Consider the following 23,705-nt stretch of genomic DNA (forward strand, 5'->3'; position numbering starts at 1 on the left):
CGTGTTTTACTGCCTTTTCAAACTTAAAACACCAGGTTTTATTTCAAATAGGAAAACTTCAAAAGAATATGTTAAGCAGCTTACAAAGGTTATTCTTTTTAATTCTACATCATTTTGAGTTCAAAGATATTAAATTTAGATTTAATAAAAGTCTTATTACACGTTGGGTTGCAAGCATCAATTTATAAGAGAAAAAAAGTTAAATATATGCAAATAAAATGACAAAGTCGATGAATCAACGGCAAGTTTAACTTCTTTCAAGCATTAGCTGGAGACAGGAACTGTTAAAATAATATTAGGAAAATGAATATTTATGAGATATTGTCCAGAACTTGTGTATGTCAGGTGAAATTTGAAGGTCGCCAGAGGGTTACGCTCCCTCTGCTGTTACGTCAACATGAACCTTTCCATGCCTCTATTCAAAACTCAAGGGGCAAATCCATTAAGTTAACATTTTCCTGAAATTACTAAGCATACAAAAAAGGGGGGGGGGGAAAGGTAATATTTTAAAAATGCCTTATGACTGGGCGAATAGTTTCATTTCACACCCAACTGTTTATACTTAAGCTAACCGGAATTTTTTCACTCAAAACGGGACTCTATAATTTTAGGCAACAGTATTCTTAATAAAAAAACTCACATTTTTTGAACGATTTGTGCTTATTACAAATTGAGATGAACAGATTAAAAAGAAGAATGGTGCCTCAGATTTCAATAGACTTTTAAAACTAGTAAAAAATACCTGACCTGCGCGAGAACTGCGACACTTTTCTATTCTTCTAAAAGCTTCAATTGTATAAACACACCTGAATAATTATAAGATATTCTCCGTATTTTTACCCACAAATTTTGAAGATGACATAATAATTGCTGCCTTGATATTCTTTTAATATACCAAGTGTACTTTATATATATATATATATATATATATATATATATATATATATATATATATATATATATATATATATATATATATATATATATATATATATAAAAGAAACAAAATTGGTTGATATTTGCTAAGTATGGTAACAATTTTCAACACACTGATCTATTAAACGCTTGGTTTTTGCTTACTTTCATCGATTGGTTACTGTTATTTTTTTCACTTATGTGACTAACTTGATCGCTCCTCTATATTTTGTCAGATGTGCTCAAGTTTCTGACACTTTTTTCTTCAATTAATTTGAGTAGGTTGCTTACTTTCAGTAAAAGGAAATTTCTGCATCCCGATACAATGTGCGAGGAAATCGGGACAGGCTGTCTGAAAACGGGACTGTTTCCTTCAAAACGGGACATATGGTCACCTTACTTATACCCCAATGTCAGACTAGCGTAAGTCACACGTTTTTCTGGAGCATAGTATACTAAGGTTGGTACAAGCGCTCTTATAACACTGGTAATTAATTATAAGGGATTTTTCTAAAACAGAACAATGTTGTTATGTCTCAGTGTGGAATATGATTCTACATGTACAATGAAGTAATAACCTGAAAATTGCCAGATATTATTCACACTTTTACGTAAGAAAAATGCATTTTTTATTCAGTAGTATTTAATTTTCACAATTGCGAATTTGCTAGTTACCGATTTTAGTGCCTATGCAAGCGCTACAGAAAAGAATTTTTGTTTAACCATTCAACTTTATTTTAATACTAGTTAAACCTACGTATATATATGCAGTGATATTTTCTTTTGAAACATTATTATGAGAGCTATTGTAAATAAAAATGTTTGGACAGTCCTATCCTGAGTATAATACAGAGTACAAATGAAGCATTGTTTTTGAAAAAGACTACGTCTTTGAAAATATACCAAACACTGAGCAACAAAAGCTAATGTTGGTTTTTAAACATTTGTACCATATTTGTATCGTCGATTTTTTTTCATATTAATCTATGTTGCGACCGACTTTCCATTTCAATAAATCCGTTATCAAGTTTTGCATTCAACTGCGTATATTGTTTTATGCATCAACCCTCACTTAATCTCTTAACCGAATAAACAAGTGTTCATATTTTATTACAAAATGTAACCAGTGACCAATTCTCAATGTCTTTGACAATAACTTTAAAGTTAGAAAAATATCAGACCCAAAGTTCAAACTCTCGTGAAAAAAAAAAAAAAAAAGCAATCAATAGCCCAGTTGCAACTATCCAAAAAATATAAGTTTGGGGATAAAACAAAGCAATCACTGTTTTTAAATACTGTTATAATGATTGTTATTACAAAATAAGTTATACATAAACTATCATTTAATATAATGACGCTTAGTTTAAATTTTTAGGTATCTACAGAATGTGATTGATTGGTATTTATTTTAAGATCGTATCGAATTTCATTCCTAATTTCAATGAAACTCTATTTTTTTTATCATTCACTTATCCATCTAATGGTTGGTTGCATTTAATAAAAAATTCTGGAATATGCAAAAAACAAATCTCATCATAAGTTTCACAAAACACTTGATTTCTTTCATTAAAATAATGGTTATCGATATAACTATTTAACGATTTATTGTATTTTCAAAATGCATATAATTTTTTGATTAAAATAAATCTTTCATTTTACATTTTAAAGCTAAGTAAAATTGACATTTTAAAGTTAAATCAATCGTTAAATCTAAATCAACGAAAGAACTCTTTTCCCTACAAGATGTACGACATGTTTATTTTCAATTATTTTGGAGGAGAGATCCAGTAGGAACTTTACTGAAGCACCAACTTTCAATAAATAAAATACCAAATTTCAAAATAAAAGAAACATTTAAGAAAGAGAATAATAGCTCAAAATCTTGTTCAAAACTTCCTATCCACAACATTTTTAACGATTTTCAACACGAACCCATTATTTTTGTTATTTAATATCCAATCATTGAATCTCGCAAAATGACTTCCCTTGGAATCATCTTTTGAACATTTAAAAAACATTTTAATGATGACAAAAATATATTATTCAAATAACTTCTGTGAAACACATTTTTAAATGCACTTTTTATTTTTGTATGCTAAAATGGAAAATGCGACACAAGAAAATTTTCTGACATGAAAAACAAGACTAATCATTTACATTGACTTATTAATCGGACTGTTTTAACATTTTTAAAAAAATATTTGTTTCTGAAATATCATGGTTCTATCATATCATAAATCACATGAGGTGAGTTATGAGTTTTGATTAATTTTCTCTCTTAAAAAAAATAAACTTAAAAGACGTTCAGTAGCTGTTTTCATTTTCGATGCTGACGTCACATGTGAACAAGTCGCTAGGTTTACCAGAAAAAGCTTCAGGGTATTGCCAAACTTCACCAAATAAATATTTTATATAACTAACAATTCTCGCTCCGCTAATAATTAATCGCAGTGCAAAATCACCATAAGGCGATAACTTGCCAGAAAAGACAAATACTTGCTCCAATTTAAGATGGTTGCCTTCACTTGTGACGTCATACGATGGAACATTTTGCTTTAAGAATCTTGACACTTTAAAAATTAATTAAAAATTAAGTGTTGGAAAAATATAGGTGTTTTCTGGCTCCATGTTATTTTCTTTCTTTTTCTTTTTTTTTGCTCTCAGTTTCTAAAAGCAGTAGTTTTGACAAAAGAAAACACTCCTATTATCAATCGTACAAGTACTAGTTGTCGCTATGAAATACAAAATAGAAAAATATTAATAGTTTTAGCAAGAGTATAGCACGAAACTTTTGCTGAAACGCTGCTTAGAAACCTTTTTATGAAACTCCTAACGTTGACCAACCTCACGATCAGCAAGCACCTGTTTGGTACAAAGACAAGGCCTTATTATTAACCGCTGTCAATATTTAGGCAGGTTTTAACACTCAACATGTAATGCTTCTGGAAAATGTAATACCCTTCCAGAAGGCAACAACATGCGGTAGATAAAAAAAGGAACAAAAAAACACAACAGACCTAAGCTCGGTCATAAAGTTCTGGTCACGTAACTGCTGTCAGTTCTTAGGTGATTGAATTCATGGTTTAAGGAACAAACCCTCAAGGTGGAGAAAAAGGAAGAATTCCCCTTTGATGGCCCATAAGCTGCCATGTCAAAAGCCGCTCCTTTCCAGGTTTTATACATCGATTTTGAGTTTCCTGGACCATACGTAATTGTTCTGAGGCCTAAGCTTTGTGAAGTATGACATATATCTCTCAGAAACGTATTGTTTTTCTGGCGATTAGGTTGACCCAAAGAAATGATACCACGAAATATGGTGGTAATAAAAAGGAGACACATCGGTTATCAAAAGTTCTGTTTATTCTATCTTATATTTCACGATATTCGATGCTTTCAGTTTAAAAACGTAAGGTTTATTAATTGCAATATTGAAATTATGGATGTTGAAAGTTTTGTTATTTTTTCCATGCATCAAAACATGGCTTTGATTGCACATTTTCAGCTCTGTACTCCTTTCATGAAGAGTGTCTTCAATTCGAAGTGTTATCGTTGTTTTTAATATTCTTGATCGTCTGATACTATTTACAAGAATGGTTGGTAAGAAATCCGCGGAAAAAAAAAAAAAAAAGAATCCAATGAAGAAAATTAAAATTATTATTAGCTAAAGTTGATTAATTATCACTAGCTAGAAAATCTCCCGTCAAAGTATGACGGGTAAAAATTGCTTCAACATTTGAACGAAGCTTGTTGATATTTTGACAGTTGAAATTTTAACCTCAACTCTAGTGGATTAACACTAAACTCCAGCAGATAGCGTTAACTGTTGAGCACTTTTTCATTTCTTCATTCCCCTGAAATGAGTCTTACCAGTAAAACAGTTAAGTGACCGGATCCAGTTCAGCCTTGTCAAAATAAATATTTCTCTGTATGTCAAACATTATAAAAAAAGGTTGTCAAATTATCATGCCGTGGCACGAGTTTTATAGTTGGTGACGTCAGGAACATTACTCGAACAGTGAACTCTCTATTATATATATATATATATATATATATATATATATATATATATATATATATATATATATATATATATATATATATATATATATATATATATATATATATATATATATAAGGATTAAATACCAAATTTGAAAATTTTGTTAAAAATGAGCTATATACTATTTTTCTGGATGCCACGACTAACCCCTCAAACCTACTTAAAACATAAATTCATTAGTTAAACTTTTCATTATCCTGTTACATTATTTATGCGGACGATGGATTTCTTTGAGTTTATAAAAACAGGAAAATATTAAAAAGGTTTGAGCATTAACCGTATTGTTGCTGCGAAGTTCTGGCGAAAAGAAAAAAAATGCATAACGTTTCTTTTATTACTTCTTTTGTTTCAATATATTTTTTAACTTACTACATTACTTTTAATTGGATAGTATCATAAAAACCTTTTTCTCTAATATAAACAACACTGAAGTGATGAGAAAAAAAAGAGCATCATGCTAGACAAGCAAAGTACCATTACATTGCAACCTTGCCAAAAAAAAAAAAAAAAAAAGAGAGAGAGAGAGCGAAAAAATTAAAAAATACACAGAATTGAAGAAAAATAATAAACAGAGATAGAATGAAGTATCATTTCTTGGGGATTGTCTAGGATGAGTTAAGTTAAAAGAAAAGAAACTGTAAACAAATATTTCGAATAGAAGCGAAAAATATCAAGATATATTAAATGCATGTGAAAAGTAAATTGCGTTGAGAATAAACAGACGTCTTTTCAAACCGTGTTTCGTTTTTTAAATACAAGCCGGTTAAGTTGTAATGTAGGCGTATTGTTTACAGAAAATTCCGAAAAGATTTTGCTTCATGCCTATTTTTTTCCATGCGAATCAACTTCTACAAAGATATAAAAAATACATTTTATTTTTCACGTAATTATGGAGTATTTATTATTTTGAGTTGTGTAATTTATTTTTTTCAAAAAAAAAAAAAATCAAAGCATTTTATTTACAATTTCAATAAATGCAATTCCACGGGTAACTGACTGACATTTTTAGAACAAAACAGTGTGTAATTTGCAATATTCAATGCAAAAATTGCATTTTACAAAAGATTTTTTTCTCTTTGATTATTGAATTTTTTAAGCTAAATTGAGTGGTATAGTTGACTTTTTGAAATACATCTTGGATGATTAAAAAAAAAAAAAAAAAAAGACAGAAAAAATATGTATCAAAAGCATGGCAACTGACTGACACGCTACTCTTTAAGTGTCAGTCAGTTACCGTGTTTTTAACAAATTTTTAAAAATCAACCGAAATGTATTTCGAAAATTCAATTAAACTTTTACATTCAGTTTAAAAAATACAATTTTTCAGGAGAAACGATTGTTTACACAACGTATATTTTGCGTTGAACGTTACAAAATGCTTCGAATTTTGCTCTAAAATGTCAGTCAGTTACTCGTGGAATTGCCCATAAATAATTGCATATATTTTGAGATATCATAAGGATCTCTCTTTTGTGCGGTGTAAGACGTTACAGCAGCAACATCATCCCTCAAGCACGTTTTATATACTTCTACAAATAATTAAAGTTGGATTTTTTTTATCAACATCAACTAGTAAAAAATCCATTAGATGATTAAAAAATCCAGTAGATGATTACGACGGTTTTTTCATTGTTATTTAGGGAAGAATAGGGATTTTGTATTATATTTCTTAGTACAACCAAATGTTCCTTACATCACGTACACAATCAAGAGAAATGATCAAAATCCGGGAATTTCCCGGAAAAACCAGTAGAGTTGGCAGGTGTTCTCCGTTTTCCACAAGAAGGCACTTAACTCCTCCCCCGTCACGTGGTATCCGATGATTCTATTTCGCTGTTTTCGGCAGAAGGTATATTTGGATTATAGCATTTTGTTGTAAAAGCAGCAGTTTTTAATGTGTAACAATTACTAAAAGGACAAGAGACAAGTGAAGCAAGTGATGTAAAGGACACTAAGACTTTTTTGCATATCAAAATGCACGTCCAAGTTAAGGATGTCTGGTTTTGTCTCCTTTAGAAGCGCGTGGATTGCTTACCGAACATCCCCGCGAAAAATGGATCTCTGCGTTCGAGGAGGCGTGGCGAAGTGGCTCCTGAAAAACGGACAATATGTGTCTGTTCATATAACCAAAATCGTACTTCAGTGCGTTGTATAAATAGTAGAACAAGCAGCATTTCACGACTAGTACGTTTTTTTTCCGTGTCCAAACAGTTTGATTATCTTTGAAATAGTAGCTACTGTAGCACACATGTATCGCCGTAAAAAGTTTGTTTAAGCTGTCGCTATATGTTTATTGACCTTTTTATATAGATGTAAAGCATGTTTGGCGTAAGAGTTGTTGATATTATGAAGAAGACAGAAGGTTAACCAAATGTATGGTGCTATTAATCATGTAATGATTTCGCGAAAGGATCTTGCATAATTGGGTTGATTCCTTCAGTCAAAAGTAATACTTTTAGTCACTGAAATTGATAGAATGAGTAAAAAGAAAAATAACATGGACCCAGAAAATACTTTCATTTTCCCAACAGTTATTTTTTAGTTAATTTTTTAAAATGTCCGAGTTTTAAAACAAGGGGTGGTTTTTATGACGTCACAAGTGATGCATTTTTCTACCACGTTTCCACGTTATGATAATCAAGAAGCGAAATAAATATTGCTCTCTACGCTTGCTATCAACCATATCGTTGCCAATACACGTGAGTAAAGATACGAATTAAATATTTTTCTTCGTGAATGGCAACACTGAATGGCATTTCATCATTTGTGATGTCACACGACAAAAAGTCAACAATGAAAGCGCACCGATTAAGGTAATTTTTAAAAATATTAAACTTGAACAAATTATTTAAAAAATGGTCAGATCTCATATTTTTAAGCATGTTCTTTCAGAAAAAAATATTTTTAAAGTTTTGGAAACGACCCCATTAGCGAGATGAATGTTAAAAATCTAATTCAACCACGGATGCACAATTAGTAAACATTCACATCTTTTGCAATGAAAAATGTAATTTTAAAACACGAGTTTGTAGTTTTTGTTGCAATTCGTGCTTACGTTACACTTGGCAAGCGTTGCAAGCGTTACACTTGGTTTTCAATATTTTGCACAAAGATCAACTTTTTTCACTAATGACATTCTTTATGGGCTTAAATTAACAAGGAACGATAATTATTCTTCTTTTAAATGTCGTGTTTAACAACGTTAACCAAATTTTTAGTTTAAAAAACTATCTCACCGTGAGTAATGTTCATCTTTACTAATAATAAAGCTGAAAGTCTCTCTGTCCGGATCTCTGTCTGTCAGGATTTCTGACGCACATAGCGCTTAGACCGTTCGGCAGATTTTCATCAAATTTGGCACGAAGTTAGTTTGTAGCATGGGGGTGTGCACCCCGAAGCAATTTTTCGAAAATTCGAGATGGTTCATTTTTTATTCCAACTTTAAGAATTAAATTATCATAAGATGGACGAGTAAATTACGAAATTATCATAACGTGGAACCGTGATCTCGACAATTAGCGAGAAAATTCACCATACATTATTTGTAAATATACAGGCGAACCAAGAGACCTTTTAATTTTCTATTACGGGCAAAGCCATGCGGGTACCACTAGTAAATTACATTTTAGTTAATGATTTTTTTTGTATTCAAAGAATGACTAAATAGTCCGCACATATCTATAAGCTTGTATTACCAGTGATCATGTCTGATGGCGAGATGGTTGTTGAAGATATCGCGACACCATGCTGCTGGAACTACTGAGAGCTTAGTGACGAGTGGCGATTTACAGACTGTTTGATGCTTTTTGCATTGTATTTTGAGGGTCCTTTATCCATACCTTTTCAATGTAACAGTTTAAAAAACAAAGCTTATGATTCCCTTCATAGTCTTTTAGTCGTGGAGGCCGGTTGCATTTGCGACATGTTAAATCCGCTACTTTTGGTAATGAGAAATGTCTTTCTTTTAATGATAGATTTCAACTTAAATCGAATACTTTTCATTATATTTACACAAATCACTATTCATTGTACTTACATATGTTACAACATTCAACTTACAATTTCTTCTTACATACAGTAAAGCATACAACATCATTCACATGCATTGAAATATAAACATTCAAGAGCATTCTACTTAAAATTACATATGTTACAATATTCATCATTCTGTTTACATTTGATGCGGAAATAAACATTCCACAGCGGCATAATCTATACTCCGTTCATGGAAAAGATGCTCTAGATGTAAACAAAGAAATGCGCCATTTGGTGACGTCAATAAATTTTTTGGTTTGAACGAGAAAGAATTGGTGCCAAGTCTATGGCGGATGCGAATACTAATGGATTCCTTTTTTTATTTCAGAAAAAAGTCCCAAAAAATCGCCATAATGGTAAGCCATCTGGTAACCTGCTTGTTTATTTCTGGTCTACATTTTAAGATAATGGAGCAAATTTGTGTAAAATAAAAATTTTTCCAAAAGGAACCACTCTTGAAGAAAGGCTCATCCTTTTATCTGTAACAGTTGTGTTAATTTTTGAAATCTTTTCAAAAGTCGATTACCGTTCTTTGACATTAATAAACAAATTCTTACTTCTCAAAAAGGAAAAAAAAAAAAAAAAAACTGATCAATCCAATGCGTCATACGCAATAGACTGTTTTCAAGCTGAAACAAAAACATGCATTTGCCGTGAACCAGCCGTATCAATCCGATCATCCTATAATATTTTCTATTTTTAAGCAGCCCAAGTGTCCTGCTATAACTCTGCGGGATTCTCTATAAAGCGGAAGGAAAATAATTCTCCCGCAGCGCGAAAACGATAAGCGGTAAAACGTTTCCAGTGGAGCTACCTCCATTTAAGTCGACTTGCTTTTAGATACAGCAGCCCTATGAAGGACCTTCTTTATCTAATCATCCGGCTACTCTACGAGCGGCACGTGGGGCCACAACCCATTGGGTACAGATAAGCCTAATGCGTTGAGAATTCTTTTTGCCTCCATCTATTTCTGGAATGGGTTTGTCCTTTATGATATATGCTCGAGATCACAGTTTTCTGCTAGTTAAAAATGTTGGTGGATAGTTTCCAGATGGTTTCACTTTTTGCCCAGAGAAAAAGACATTTTTTTTTTCTTCATCTTTTTCTCGTGCATTCAATGTAGTTCGGATAAGTTTGCACGAATTTCTTTAGGCAAGAAGTACGTTTCTTGGACTGATATTTTTTTCGTTGTTAAGTGTTTGTTGTAAGTGATCATAAACTTCTAGAAATAGTAGGTTATAGGAAAACAAATACCAACATGGAAAAATATGCATCAAAAAGTAATTATTAAGAATTCAAAAAAGAAGAGGAAAAGGTATAGGAGTATATTTATCAAAGAATACGGTGTAAAATAGTATGACCAATCAATGAACATTTAATGACAATTTCACTTTCAGAAATTTCTTAACGTCTACAGAAATTCACATTTAGAGCAAAACAGCAAAAACACATATTCTCATATGCTTATTATTTGAAAAAAAACAATAATAATGATTTAAAAAATAATAATGATACAAATGAAAAGAAAGAAAGAAACAGAAAATCTGTGAGAACTTTTATAATCTTGCTTCAGGTTTTTATGGGGTTGAAATTTAAAATGGTGTAACCACCCAGGAAACAAACAAGTCTAAGACATGAGAAGAGAAAAGCCAACGTAAAAGAAGCAAACTATGTGAACAAAAAATACAACATACAGCTATTCGAAGGCTACAATGGAGCCACTTCATCACTGAAAAGAATCACAACACTCAAGAAAATCGTGAGAGAACTGAACGTCAATCACGTGGACACCGATATTTATACCAAAATGGATCACATAGGAGCTACGGGTTAGCCAATGGGAATTCACCCGAGACGACAACCATCAACCAATCAACAAACTACAAGCCAGTCTCGAGAGCTCAGCAAGGGAGAAGAAAACCAAGCTTGGTTTTCTTCCTCCCTACATAGTATCATGGAAAAATAACATGACACTAATGCAGAAGTAATAATGTACACATGACGAAGCATTAATTTTCAAGACACAAAGACTAGCATAATGGCGCCAAAGAAATTGTCATTCTTATATTATATAGTGCACATATCGTCGCCTCAGAGCACCACTGAAATATTAAATTCCACAAATAACACTATGAAACACTAAGATATCTTACTGTTGCTCTAAGGCGACGATATATAAGAAGACATAGAGTAACCCCTCGTTACATCAAGCCTCGTTATATCTCTAATTCGGATATATCGCGCTTTTCCTTTGTCTCCCAAAAAATATGTTTAATTAAAAAATATTGCTTTTTATTTAAACTCATCGCATTTTTTTTCAAAAATGTTTCTCATCAAATATATATTTAAAAAAAAATAATAAAAAAAATAATAATAATAAAAAAACTTGCATGATTTCCATGTACTTAGTTCAATACAGCTTCAGCTGCAACCCTTCGATTCATATTCCACCATAAACCAATAAAAACATTTTTGCATTTTTTATTTAAAGAAAAATTGGTAGACTAATTTCTTTTTGGTTTTACAAAAAAGAATCGTCCTAGTTCGATACTAAACTAAAGTTTTTTGTTGGGGCACATGTCATTAAATTTTACGTTAAAACGTTAAAATTGCGTTACTTTTCATAACCTCGGTTATATCGCGTTTTCGGATATATCGCGCTTTTTTGTTGTCTCCCGACAAGCGCGATATAACGAGGGGTTACTGTACTACAGTAACTCCTATAACCCAATTATATCACGTCTCGCTACATCTCTTCCTTTCATGTATCGGGTTTTCTCCTTTTCTCTTTAGAGATTACTGGTAGAAAAGAGAGGTTTAAATTAAAGATCGCACTGTATTTCACAGGAAAATATTTCTGATTTTCTCTATTTAGTTTGTTTACAAATTGAACAAGAATGTATTTTAATCACCAGAATTCGATGCCTAGTTGCAGCTTAAGTTTCTTATTTCACTGCAGAAAATATTTTTTTAGATTGGTTTTATTTCAAAAATGAAGTTGGGGGGGGGGGGGATAAATTACATTTCTATTGCTTCCATTTAAAGTCCCTTTCTAAATTAAACAATTAAATGTAATTTTTTTTAGTGCGCATTGTTAGCACGATTGAAGAATCGTTTTTAGCCGTGCTTCTTCGGTTATATCTCACGTCTCTCCAAAACGCGTTATTATAAGGAGCTCCAGCATTATCTGTGAATAACAGTACATCGTTGGTATATTAGTTTGTGCTTTGAATTGATTTCAAAACCAAATGATAGACCATTGACACTCTGGGGAGGATACAGACTTGCAGTTTGGGGGGGGGGGGGGTAAATAAACTTTCACTATATAAAATAAAGTTTGTTGAAGTTTTTCTGAAACTGTTTTTAGTTAGTAAAAAGCAAAAACCCGCCAGAAGTAGGGTGTAGAGTAGGGCATAAACTTCATCAATAAATTTCAGATGCAATGAAAGTATGTATTATTTCAAGCACTTACTTAAATGAGCAATTGATAAATTAAAAATAAATTAATTTAATTAAAAAGATTACGGCAAGCACTTAAATTTTATTCCTAAAGTATTTGAAAACAGTGAATGATATCGCATGGAATAGTTAAACTTATGATCACATGCAACAACGTTGGATAGGTAACATTGTCAACGATTTGAAGGGGTAGGGGGGGGGGGGTCATAAACCCTATGACAAAGCCCTTATATCCACCCCTGTTGACACAGCATTGAATCATTAATCTGACAGACTTTTGAATTCATTTAGCATAAAATAAAACTCTGTGTTAAAAAATAAACAATACTAAAAACTCTGAAAACGGTAATAAATTTAAAAAGGGATTGAATGCAAGCAGCTGAAAATCATCTCACACCAACAGTCAAAAAACGCCATTTACTCTTCTTATTTCATTCTAGGTGCTCCTCTTTTTTTTCACATACATAGGTTAGTGATTTCGAGAAATTTAAATATCGATTTTTCTTTGGACAGCTCTCGGGTGTAATGTTTCCCGGTTTTTCTCTAGACGACACAGTCTTTGTTTAAAAATTAATCTCAGATAGCTCCTCAAAGAAGCACAAATAATTACACCACTTTTCATTCATGTTTGAAATCGATTTTTTTTCTTTCCTTTAGTTCGACAAGATTTTTTTTTCATCCCTCTAGTTTGAAGAAAATCGATGCGTTCTTTTTTATACATCGTGACCAGTCAAAAAAAAAAAAAAGATTTTTATTTTTTAAAGAAAGAACAGGTAAAAAATATTTGAAGAAACTACTATGCTTTAAACCTTTATTAGTAAAAGATATAATGAAATGAATATTTATAAATGTTTTTGTGTGTATGTGCACTTGATAAGAACAAACAATAGTTTATATATATATATATATATATATATATATATATATATATATTTTTTTTTTTTTAATTTTTTTTTATTTTTATTCCAATAAAAAAGTTTCGGACGAAAAGAAATCTTCCAAGTATTTTTCATGAAAGTTAAAATTCCCCGTTCAACTTTTTATGCTTTAAAACTATTGGAATCATATAGGTTAGTAGCCATTATTGAATTCTTTCATTTGGCAATATCTTTACGGGACATTAAACCTTCTTACTCGATTTTACTCGTATTTACACTTTATCTGCTTGCAGAAACTTCTACTGGAAAAAAAAAAATCACCAAATAGCAAGATAATTTTGTTTAAAGATGCTTTGGGATCACAAATCCCAGTTTCAAATGAACATCACTTATAAAAAGGAAATTTCTCATACTGAATGAAGATTTTTCTGTTTCTCTTCTTTATGCTTAAAATATGGCGAAGCATGTTTAAAATATGCTTCATCCTCGCTTTAGATGGAATATGTATTACTGTAACAATTCTTTCTCGAAGCAGCACTGGTGTCATATAGTGGCGCAGCGAGGTGGGAGGTTTTGGGGTCAATTTCCTCCATAGAGCCTTTGATTTTAACACATATTGTCATGCATAACCCCGAAAAGGAATTTCTGGCTGTGCTGCTGGCTCTATATGAGCTAAGAAAGAAATTCCAACGAATTTGGTAATAGGTAAATATGTAAACTGCCTTTTAAAATATCTGGTAGTAATCTGCAGATGAGGTTTTAGTTCTGCTGCCTCAAGCCATACATTTAAAGGCTTCGCTCTAGTACCCTCTTCCCCCAAAAGAAATCGAGCACATTGTGCAGAAGTACTGTAATTTAGTTTTGTACAAATATTGAAGCAAATATTTTAGAAACCCTAGAAAATTTGCGGTACTTAGTGAACATTTTTAGGGAAGGAAAGTATTTTTCTGAGAATGTTTTCAAAATTTTTTCAGCCACAAAATAAGCTTTAACTTTTCTTTTTTTTTAATTTAATTTGCCGCTCTAGTAAGTGAAAGCTTTATATTTTCCAGGTACCTGTCATCGCTTTTCAAATTTTTATTTTATTGATATAGAAGTATTTAACGATTGGATGTTGAATAACTCGCAGATTTATTATTCTTAACTGAATATTTAGAACATGAATAGCTAAGGCGTTGACAATGAAAAGGGTGGAAGTCAAAAAATGGTTTCTACTTGTTTACTTCTTCCAAATGGCAGATGTATCTCAGCCTTCAAATTTACGAAACTTATATGCTGGCAGAATTCAACCTTATTTAATAAAGTTGTTTTTCTTCACGTTTGTGCTTTCTAACGCAGCAAAAATTTGTTCACTGTGAATTAAATTTCTATTTGTTACTGGTAAATAGGTATTAGCTGTCACGGGCGTGACAAAATGTCCGCGCGTTTATGCGTAGAACAGCCCTCTTCCGCTTTAATACCTTAAATCACGCATTTGTTTTCTCTGGGGTTTTATTTTTGGGACGATACGGGAAAACATATCAAAACGAAATGGATAGACAATATATTTTGCAGAGTGGTAGGAGTTCCTCCGTCTATTCCAAAATGCAACAGAATTGCATATATTCTTCCACCGTCTCCCTATCCACTGACGTGATTTGAAGTGTTCGCGTGCCCCTCTTTATCAGCCCTGCCATTATATGACCCATCCCGCACACCCCGGTTCCCTTGTAAGATGACGAACCCTCCAAGGAACTTTATCTCTCTGACCCCTTTGAAAATAAAGACGCCATTGCATGACCATCAACTCCCCCTCTCTCTTTCTGACGTGCAGTCTAGTCCTCTCTGAACGTCTGTCAGATCGTCTCTTGTTGCATGTTCTGGGGAGACAGACATTAGTAGAATTCCAAGCGGCATTCCTCCGCTCGTTATTGGGCAACGAGTCGCTTTTGCTTGTTTTTATTGCGACGGGGAAAGACTTTACGATGCAAATTTAACGGTACGACGAGCGGGGAAAAAATGACGATATCTTCTGGTCCATGTCTGGCTGTAATTGAAACTTGTACCTCATAATGTGGATATTACGTGATAAGAAATTTGGGAGATAGCTTTCGGTAGAGGAGAAAAAATATGTATAAATGTATACAGATACACCCGTAATTCGAATCGTAAATTTTATGGGCGTGTGTTGCGTTTCATGGTTTTTCGGTAAATAAATAATTACAGAGATTTTTATGTAACCGCTGCAGGCGATTTCGTTGTGGCAGAGGCTAGATCCTCCCTTTGTGGAACATTCCGTGTGTGTGCTGCTGTTTCAGAAAAAAATAAAGAAGGAAATGAAGACGACGATTTCTGTTCAGTAAAAAGTAAACAACACTCTATAGTTGGGGCAAACTTAACCTGGCAGCATTGTGAAGGTTACGCAGATCCTAACCACAGCATTAAGACGCTGCCAGGTAAGGTTTGCCCCAACAATAGAAACTTTTAAAATATTAATATTAAATGAACATCAGTTTCAAGCAGGAAAAATGACAACCTAAATAAAGCAACAAATACTACTCAAATTCAAAATAGTAGAATAACTTCCCACTTTGTGGAAAAAAGTTTTTTCTAACCAAATATAAGTGCAAATTAGGTATTTAAATGAACGTACCACCTTTCTGAAACCTGAAAGTGTCCATTTCATTTCAAATACACTCAATTAAAAATAATCTCAGACAGAATAGTCCAAAGTTTATAGTGATGAAGATTTACATTGAGTCAAAAAATTAGAATATTCAAATTTATGGGGGAAAAACACTTTCAAAAGAAACAATATCAATATTAGAATGCGTCATTTTTTGCTGGATTCAACGTCTTTCTCTAATGGATTCTACCACCTGTTTACATTAATCGTTTCTAACACTGTTTCCATACCCTCTAAAATGCGGCATCGAGCTCAACTTTGTTGGCGGGCACCAGGGTTTGAACCAGCTTTCTTTAGATTTGACGGTACCACAAATTCTTGATCGTATTGAGATTGGTAGAGTTACTTGACCAGTTTAATACTGAAAATCCTCTTTCTGTTTAAAATCTATGAGTCGTTTTAGAGATGTGACACGGAGTAGAATCTTGCTGAAAGATAAAATGTGTCACTAAATGTGTAACTACTGTGCCTCAGATGAAGTATCATGCAATATTTTTGATAAACAGCGGAAGTCGCGCATTGTTTTATTTTAAGATATATATAATTTCCTAATTCCAGCAGCCCTCATGCACCCACAAACCAAGAAGGATGTGTCGAACTGGAGAGAATGCCGTACACAAGATTTCTCAGACGCTTTTCTTTTTAAACGTCAAACCTAAACACCTTTTGTTTTGTTTACAGATATTTCAAAAAATGATTCATCACTGAATATAACACTTTTCCAACCTTGTTGCCCCTGTTAGAGCTTCTCTTTGCTCCAGGAGAGTTGTGCACGTTTCTGCTTCATGTTTATCTTTGGTCTTACTTCGTAGATCCGCAATTTCAACCGCAGTTTATGCAACCGTCCTAGTGTAGCTGGCGTGGATAAGATAACTATACATTCTGTCCAACACTTATGGACGTAAGAAGCATTTTCAACGATTATTTTGGACAATTTACTTTTATTTGGGTTCATCTCTGCCAGGTGTTACAATGTTTCTACCTCGTTCACTTCGGTTACTTTTTAGATGGTCAGTCCTTCTATGTTTCTTTAAAATCTCACATACCATAGATTGTAAAACGTTCATTTGAATTGAGTTGGACAGTTTGTTTTCTAACTTTAAAAAATGATACAATATGTAACTTTGTTTTTTTCCTATTTATGACCTCGAAGGCCCATTTTGAGCAATAAAAGACCTTTAAAAGAGCGTAAAACTATCCGGGCCCCAAACTCCATACCTGTGACAAACTATAGGGTAACAGGTATGTAAATATTTTCGAAACCTTTTAAAATTCACATTGTATGAATAAATTATTCTAATTTTTTGACCCACATGAAAATTCTATCTATTTTCCCAATGCGTTAATGAACCATAAATTGTTAAAGCAATACATGAAAATTTGTTTAAATTGATTTATCGATTCATGAATAACGAGTTATAGTCTTTTTAATTTGTGTGCATGCGTTCATTTTTCTCGACTCATTGACAAGTTTTGTTCAAACAGTTCAGATATTCTATTATTTTGAATTTGGGTTGTGCAAGTCATTTGCATTGAAAGGTACACTGCCGTAGACAGTTAAAGGGCAGTAACTGCAATGTTTTTTTTTTTTTTTTTGTCATCTCTTGTACTTTAGCTTTATTGTAAAATCTTGCTTATTTGGTTTCCGCTGAAAAAACCCTTCTAATTCCAACATTTCTCTATCGTTAGTATGAAATCCAAAACACCTTTTTTCAAATATCTCGTAAACTCATTTTTGCAAATACAGCCAAATGTAGTTCGTGCTCAATGCTTTCAAAAGTCATAGTCGGGCCCTCTATATTTTGTTTGAAATGAAAACATTTGGTTGTAAGGACATGTTTATATAGCATAGTGTGACTTATGTGACACGAGGAGGGGGTTAAGTAAAGTGTGACACTTCATGACAAAGGGGTGAGGGGTGAAAATGTTGGAAAAAAGTGCAACATCATTTACATGGACAGGCCCTTAAGAAAAATTTTCAATTTTAAGATGCTAATGCGCAGGCACAAGTTTGAAACTTAAGCTTAAAAATTTACTTGTAAATGGCATTTTTCTTTAATTTGCTGTAAGCACAAAGGTCGTTATTTTGCAAAGTTTTAGAGTGTTTTTCAAAACAGCATCAGTCAGTTATTTGTCACATAATGAATACGTAAATAAGTTCACATTATTTGTCAGTTAATGATTACGAAAATAAGAGCAAGTATTTTTCCAGCTCGTTAAATGCTCGACTCCTGTTCGAAGGAAAATACTTTTACATTTCGTGCCATCGAATAAATTGCATTTCGAATCGAATCTATTTACGTGCAATTTCATTTCTACTATTTAGAAGCCTGCCCAAAGCGTTCCGCGCCTGTGTCTTGTAAATATTAGTCTCCTCGTCATTTCTAATTTAGACTTAGGTGGGTATGTTTCTCATTAAGAATTAAAATCGCATTCTCTTACTTGATCATTCAAGACAATTCAATTAATAATTTCGTATTCCGGATGAAAATGCCGTTTACCTTTTGCGACTGAATTATTTATCACACGAATGTGATTTCCATGATGAGTATGAAGCGATACATTTCGGGCACCGTGTCACAGAAGAATTTCAATGAAATATGTTTGCAGGGAGAGCTGGAATTTCCAGGCAGTATAATTGATGCGACACATACGTATATTTGCCTTTATGTAGAAGGTTAGTTTTGCGTTTTGAAACGGAGTTGTGAAACTTTTACAAAAGTATACGGATCATTCTCCAAAAAAAAGTTACAAATCACTATCCTTCAAATTCTAAGTTCATTGCGTTACCTTAATTACTTTTAATCATCAAACTCACTAGAAATTTTGAGTCCTGACTGGAAACAAGGCTTGGAATATAAGCTATAGTAGTTATTGTAATCAGTGTATTTGTTTTTATCCTCACACAGATCAAGTAGCGCTCTGAAATCATCAACAGTGAAACTAATGCCATAGCATGATTCATGATAATTTGATATCATTTTGGGTAATGTTTGACATACAGAGGGAAATGCTTTTTTTTGTGACGGCTGAGCTGGATCCGGTAACTTAACTTTTTTACTGGTAAGGCTGTCCTTTTAGGAGAATGAAGAAACGAAAAAGGGATCAATAATGAACGCTATTTACTGGAGTTTAGGGTCAATCCACTGGAATTAGGGTTAAAAGCTCAACTATCAAGACGGACAATTTTCTAGTATTTAATTAATGTTTCTCATTGAACCCTTTTTTCAGATTTACCTAAGCATTCAAAACCAATAAACCAAGCAATTGGTAGGTGCAGGGGTCTCTGAGGGTGTCAAATATCAAATGTGGCAGTGATTGATGTATGCTTAATTATTTTTCTAGCAATTTTAACAGTGCTAGGGTATTCAGATTGGACCGTTTATAAGCTTTGAAAATAAACTACAATTTCTTCTGTATTTACGATAAGTGAGTGCCTTCTCAGTACTGGTTGAATTTCAAACATAATTAATGCATAGGAGCTTTTTTATATTAGGAAACCGATTCCTGATTTTGAAAAAAAAAAAAAAATCTATCCATGACCTTTAGTTAAAAGCATTAAACTGAAACGATTTCAATTCAGGAATCCTTATTCCACGCACATTAATATTATTTCATTCTAAATCATGTTAGTTGTAGCTGGCAAAAACAAATAGGCTTCCCTTATTAGAAGCATTTACCCAACATGTGAAATACAAGAAAAAAGTCTTTTAACAGTAATAACATACTACTAGACTTTTTTTCCAAGTAGCATGACTCTAATATTAAAAAACTTTTACAGATTTGTGTTACTCTTGAATTATTTCACTCAATGTTCAAACTATTTTACGATGAAGAATATAAATTGATAGAAGTTAGTTGCGAACCAAAATGTACCTAGTGCATACTAAGTTGATATTAGCATAGAAAACTTTACAGAAAATTAGAAATGCTAAGTTATGTATTTGCACGGTGTTCTTTCTAACATCGGTTTTACATCACAAAATTCATAAAAATCTCACTCACCAAGACAAAAAGAGATGAATAAACCAAAGATGTTTCAAACGGGGCACTTACCTGGAAAAGAAATAATTGATTAGTAAAAAAATCATTCTTAAAAGGTAAAAACTAGCAACTCATTACATGTTATTAATAACTGTAAAAATGAAAATCTAAAACGATAATTTCAGCAATGGTAGCGATAGTAACCCATTAAATTTCGATTCCTTACTGGTAAATTTTCTCGTGCTGCAACATGATGACTTTCATTTTTCGAACTCGAAATTTAAAATGAATTTAAAGGCTGTTTCGAACGTTTGTGATTATTTTATAAACGGTTAGCAGATTCCGTCAGTAGCCTATCTGAAGAACTTTTATTTTTTAAAGTTTTGAGATAACTTTGCTAATTACTTAAAACTCCTCAACTTGATTTGTTAAGGTGGTTACCAACTAGTCAAGTACCGCGATAGTACAATAACTGTACAAAGTTCTTCGTGGTGCATAATTTTGCTTCAGGTATCGAGCATTTTGGACCATAAGTTGTGTAGAAAAATAATGCTTCTTGTTTTTCACTGAAAAATTTGGAAAACCGTTTATGCAGATATTTTTCACTCACCTCTGTGAGACAGAAAGAGTCAAGAGTTTTCCTAATTTCTTTTTTGTTAAAAACAATAAAAGCGTCAGAAATACTTTTTTTTTGTGGTAGGAGCACAAACTATGTCTACTATCTGCCAAAACATTTTGCGTCATACATAAACTGGAACATTTTAATTAATTATTAGAATAGAATTTTCATTAATAGCTTTTAAACAGTTAAATTTTCGTAGCAGCTTCAATCGCATTAAAAATGAGGAACTTTCATTTCAACAACTGCAAATGTGTAATCAGGCAAGAACTGGTAAACGCAATTAAGTTTCGCTTTAGGGGCTCAACTCATCGGATACTTTTTAGTTCGTATTAAATCAACTTTGGAATTTTATATCAAACTCTAATATTTAAAACTAGCCGCCTTCGGCGACCAGCTGGTCCGCCTTTTTACGCCATTCGCCTTTTTGCACCACGGTTGCCGCCTTCGGCGACTGCTTTCAGCGACGGTATTAATCAATGTTTTTCTTTATGTATCAACGTTATCATTCGTATTTTTACACCAATGTTGACGCCTTCGGCGGCTGCTTAAATACATTTCGTAGCGATATCAATCAATCTGTATCTATCTATATCATTAGTAGTTTGAATAAAATATTTTCTAGACCTATGTCCAGTTCCGTCGTTTGGAATACTTTTAAAGGAGGGGAGAGATAAACGGCGTACTCTTCATGCAAATTTTGTCGAAAAATAACAAAAAGCACTCCCACTTTTCTGTGAAAGCATTGTTTTTTCAAAGTCACGGTGTGGAGGAGAGGGGGGCATTGACACCCCGTTAAAGTTTTTTTTAAATGACGGGCTTGTGTCTTTCTTGCTGTCCATCTTACTATATCGACCTCTATATTTGTCTATCTATCTATCTGTCTATCTATACGAAAAAAACATTTTTTGTCCACTCAATCTCTATCTCTGTATCTACCTAACCTAACCGCCAATCCGTAAAAAAACACAGATCACGCAAAAAATCGCGGGCTTCATTTATTTAATCGAAATAGAACGCAAAAAAAAGGCTCTATGTTCCCAATAGTGTGCAAAAAGTAACGCTTGCAAAAGATTTAAAAAAAAAAAAAAAAAAAAAAAAAAAAAAAAAAAAAAAAAAAAAAAAAAAAAGATGAAGAGAAGGCAAACGATTTCAGTTGGATCACGTGATGAGGTAAGTTCGGAACTCAGCCGGCAAGCGCACAGCTCCCGTTGCTTTCTGCATTAAAAATATTGTAAAAAAAAAAAAAAAACTATTGCGTATTTTTAAAAACTTTTTTTCTTCTGAAGGGGGCAGAATGTTTTTACTATTACCAACTAAAATTTTAGAATTGAGGGTTCAATACTTTTCGGAGGATGGGTTTCGAAAAAAACTAAACCCAGAAAAAAATGCAAATTAAAGGTTTTTTCAAAAATCTATAAAAAATACAAAAATTGCTCTATCTTCAAAATTTTTTCATTTATCATATTTAAAATTAAATTTCCGACACTATAGTACCAAAAATATTCGTCTTGCGTGATTGGTTCGGGGTCTGTGAGGTTAAATGTGCTAAAAAGTGCTAAAAATCTTATAAAACATTGAATAACTTTTTTTCTAATTAAAATATAAAAAATCGAAGCCCGAGGTGCATATCTTCGGGAAAAACTGCACCTGTATACCAAATTTCATCTTTCTAGGCCTTACTGTTTTCCTGCGATGCGCGCCACAAACACACACACACACACACAAACATCTTATTTTATTATATGTATAGAAGAAGATAGATAGAAGAAGATTGTGATTAAAATGTCAAACAGACACGTTGTTCTATTAATTCTGAAGCGCTTGATGATCAATTTCTCTGCTGCGCATAGTCTACATGCAAAACTGCTTTCATAAAAAAAAATCATACATAATGCACGCATATATACAAAACACACTATTTCGCCGAAAGTTTTGGGACACTTTCAAAAAATTTTACGAATTTCTTTAGAAATAAGAGACCAATTGTTCTGTAACTTTTGTCACATAAAATGAATGCTTCATTTGTCGTTTTCCAATAAATATCGAATTATACATGCATTTAGGGAACCAGCAACAATTTGAGGAAAAGAAAAACGTTTTTCGATTATCCCTCATCATAAGTGGCTGGGAATAAGCTGTCAATTTCAAAAATTAGCTAGCTTAGATGTAATCATTTCTTTCAAAACTACAAATTTTATTTGAAATTTTTTGGCTCATTACACGCAAAGTTTTCCATCAAACTTTGTTTTGAAAGCTTGATTTTTATTTATTTATTTATTTATTAAAAAGCATTGCACACTACAAAAAGAATCCAGTTAGTGGCAACAATATAAAAAAAGCAATTAAAACAAACTATACATTTAAAATATTAAAACATAAAAACTTAAAAATTGTAAAGTAACAAGTTAAAAATATCTAAATCATGACAATGAATCTTAAAAAGTTTGTAAAATTTAAAAAGACAAAAACTATCAGCATAATTCCGTCTGGTAAAAATATTTTTAAAAGAAGAATGACTCCTAAGAGTCCTACTTGGGACAGCAAGTTGTATCGAATATCGATTTTTAATCATCAATGTTGAAGTTTTTCCTGAAAAAACGTAATTTTACAACCCTTCCCACTATTGTAAAAGTAAAATATGCTTAAGAATGAACACAAACGATTTGTAACCATGGCATCGAAAATTAGTCCTATCAATAAGTATTTAAAAAACGTGTTAGCTTATTATAGTCATCATGGCAATCTGAAAAATCAGAGCAATACAACTTTGGTCAAATGGGGATGAAAAGCAATTCGTGATTGATCACTAAATGTCAACCAAAGGAAGATATTAACGCATTTTTGTAGATGCACAAATTATTTGCCCTCGTGTCCTCGTTCTCTATAAGGTTTTAAAGTTTGCCAAAGTTTTAAGAAAAGTAGCCAAATCTAATGAGTTTTGGAGAGTAATGGAGGACTACTTCTATGTGTTTTGAACATTGAGGTCATGCCACATGCAGATGGTGAAATCGCGAGGTATCCTCAATTTTCCGCCAAGCCTTAAAATTTGGCGCTTTTCTTAAAGTTTCGGCCGATTTTAAGATCTTA

The sequence above is a fragment of the Uloborus diversus genome, chromosome 6 (assembly GCF_026930045.1).
Source record: "Uloborus diversus isolate 005 chromosome 6, Udiv.v.3.1, whole genome shotgun sequence".
Lineage (NCBI taxonomy): Eukaryota > Metazoa > Arthropoda > Arachnida > Araneae > Uloboridae > Uloborus > Uloborus diversus.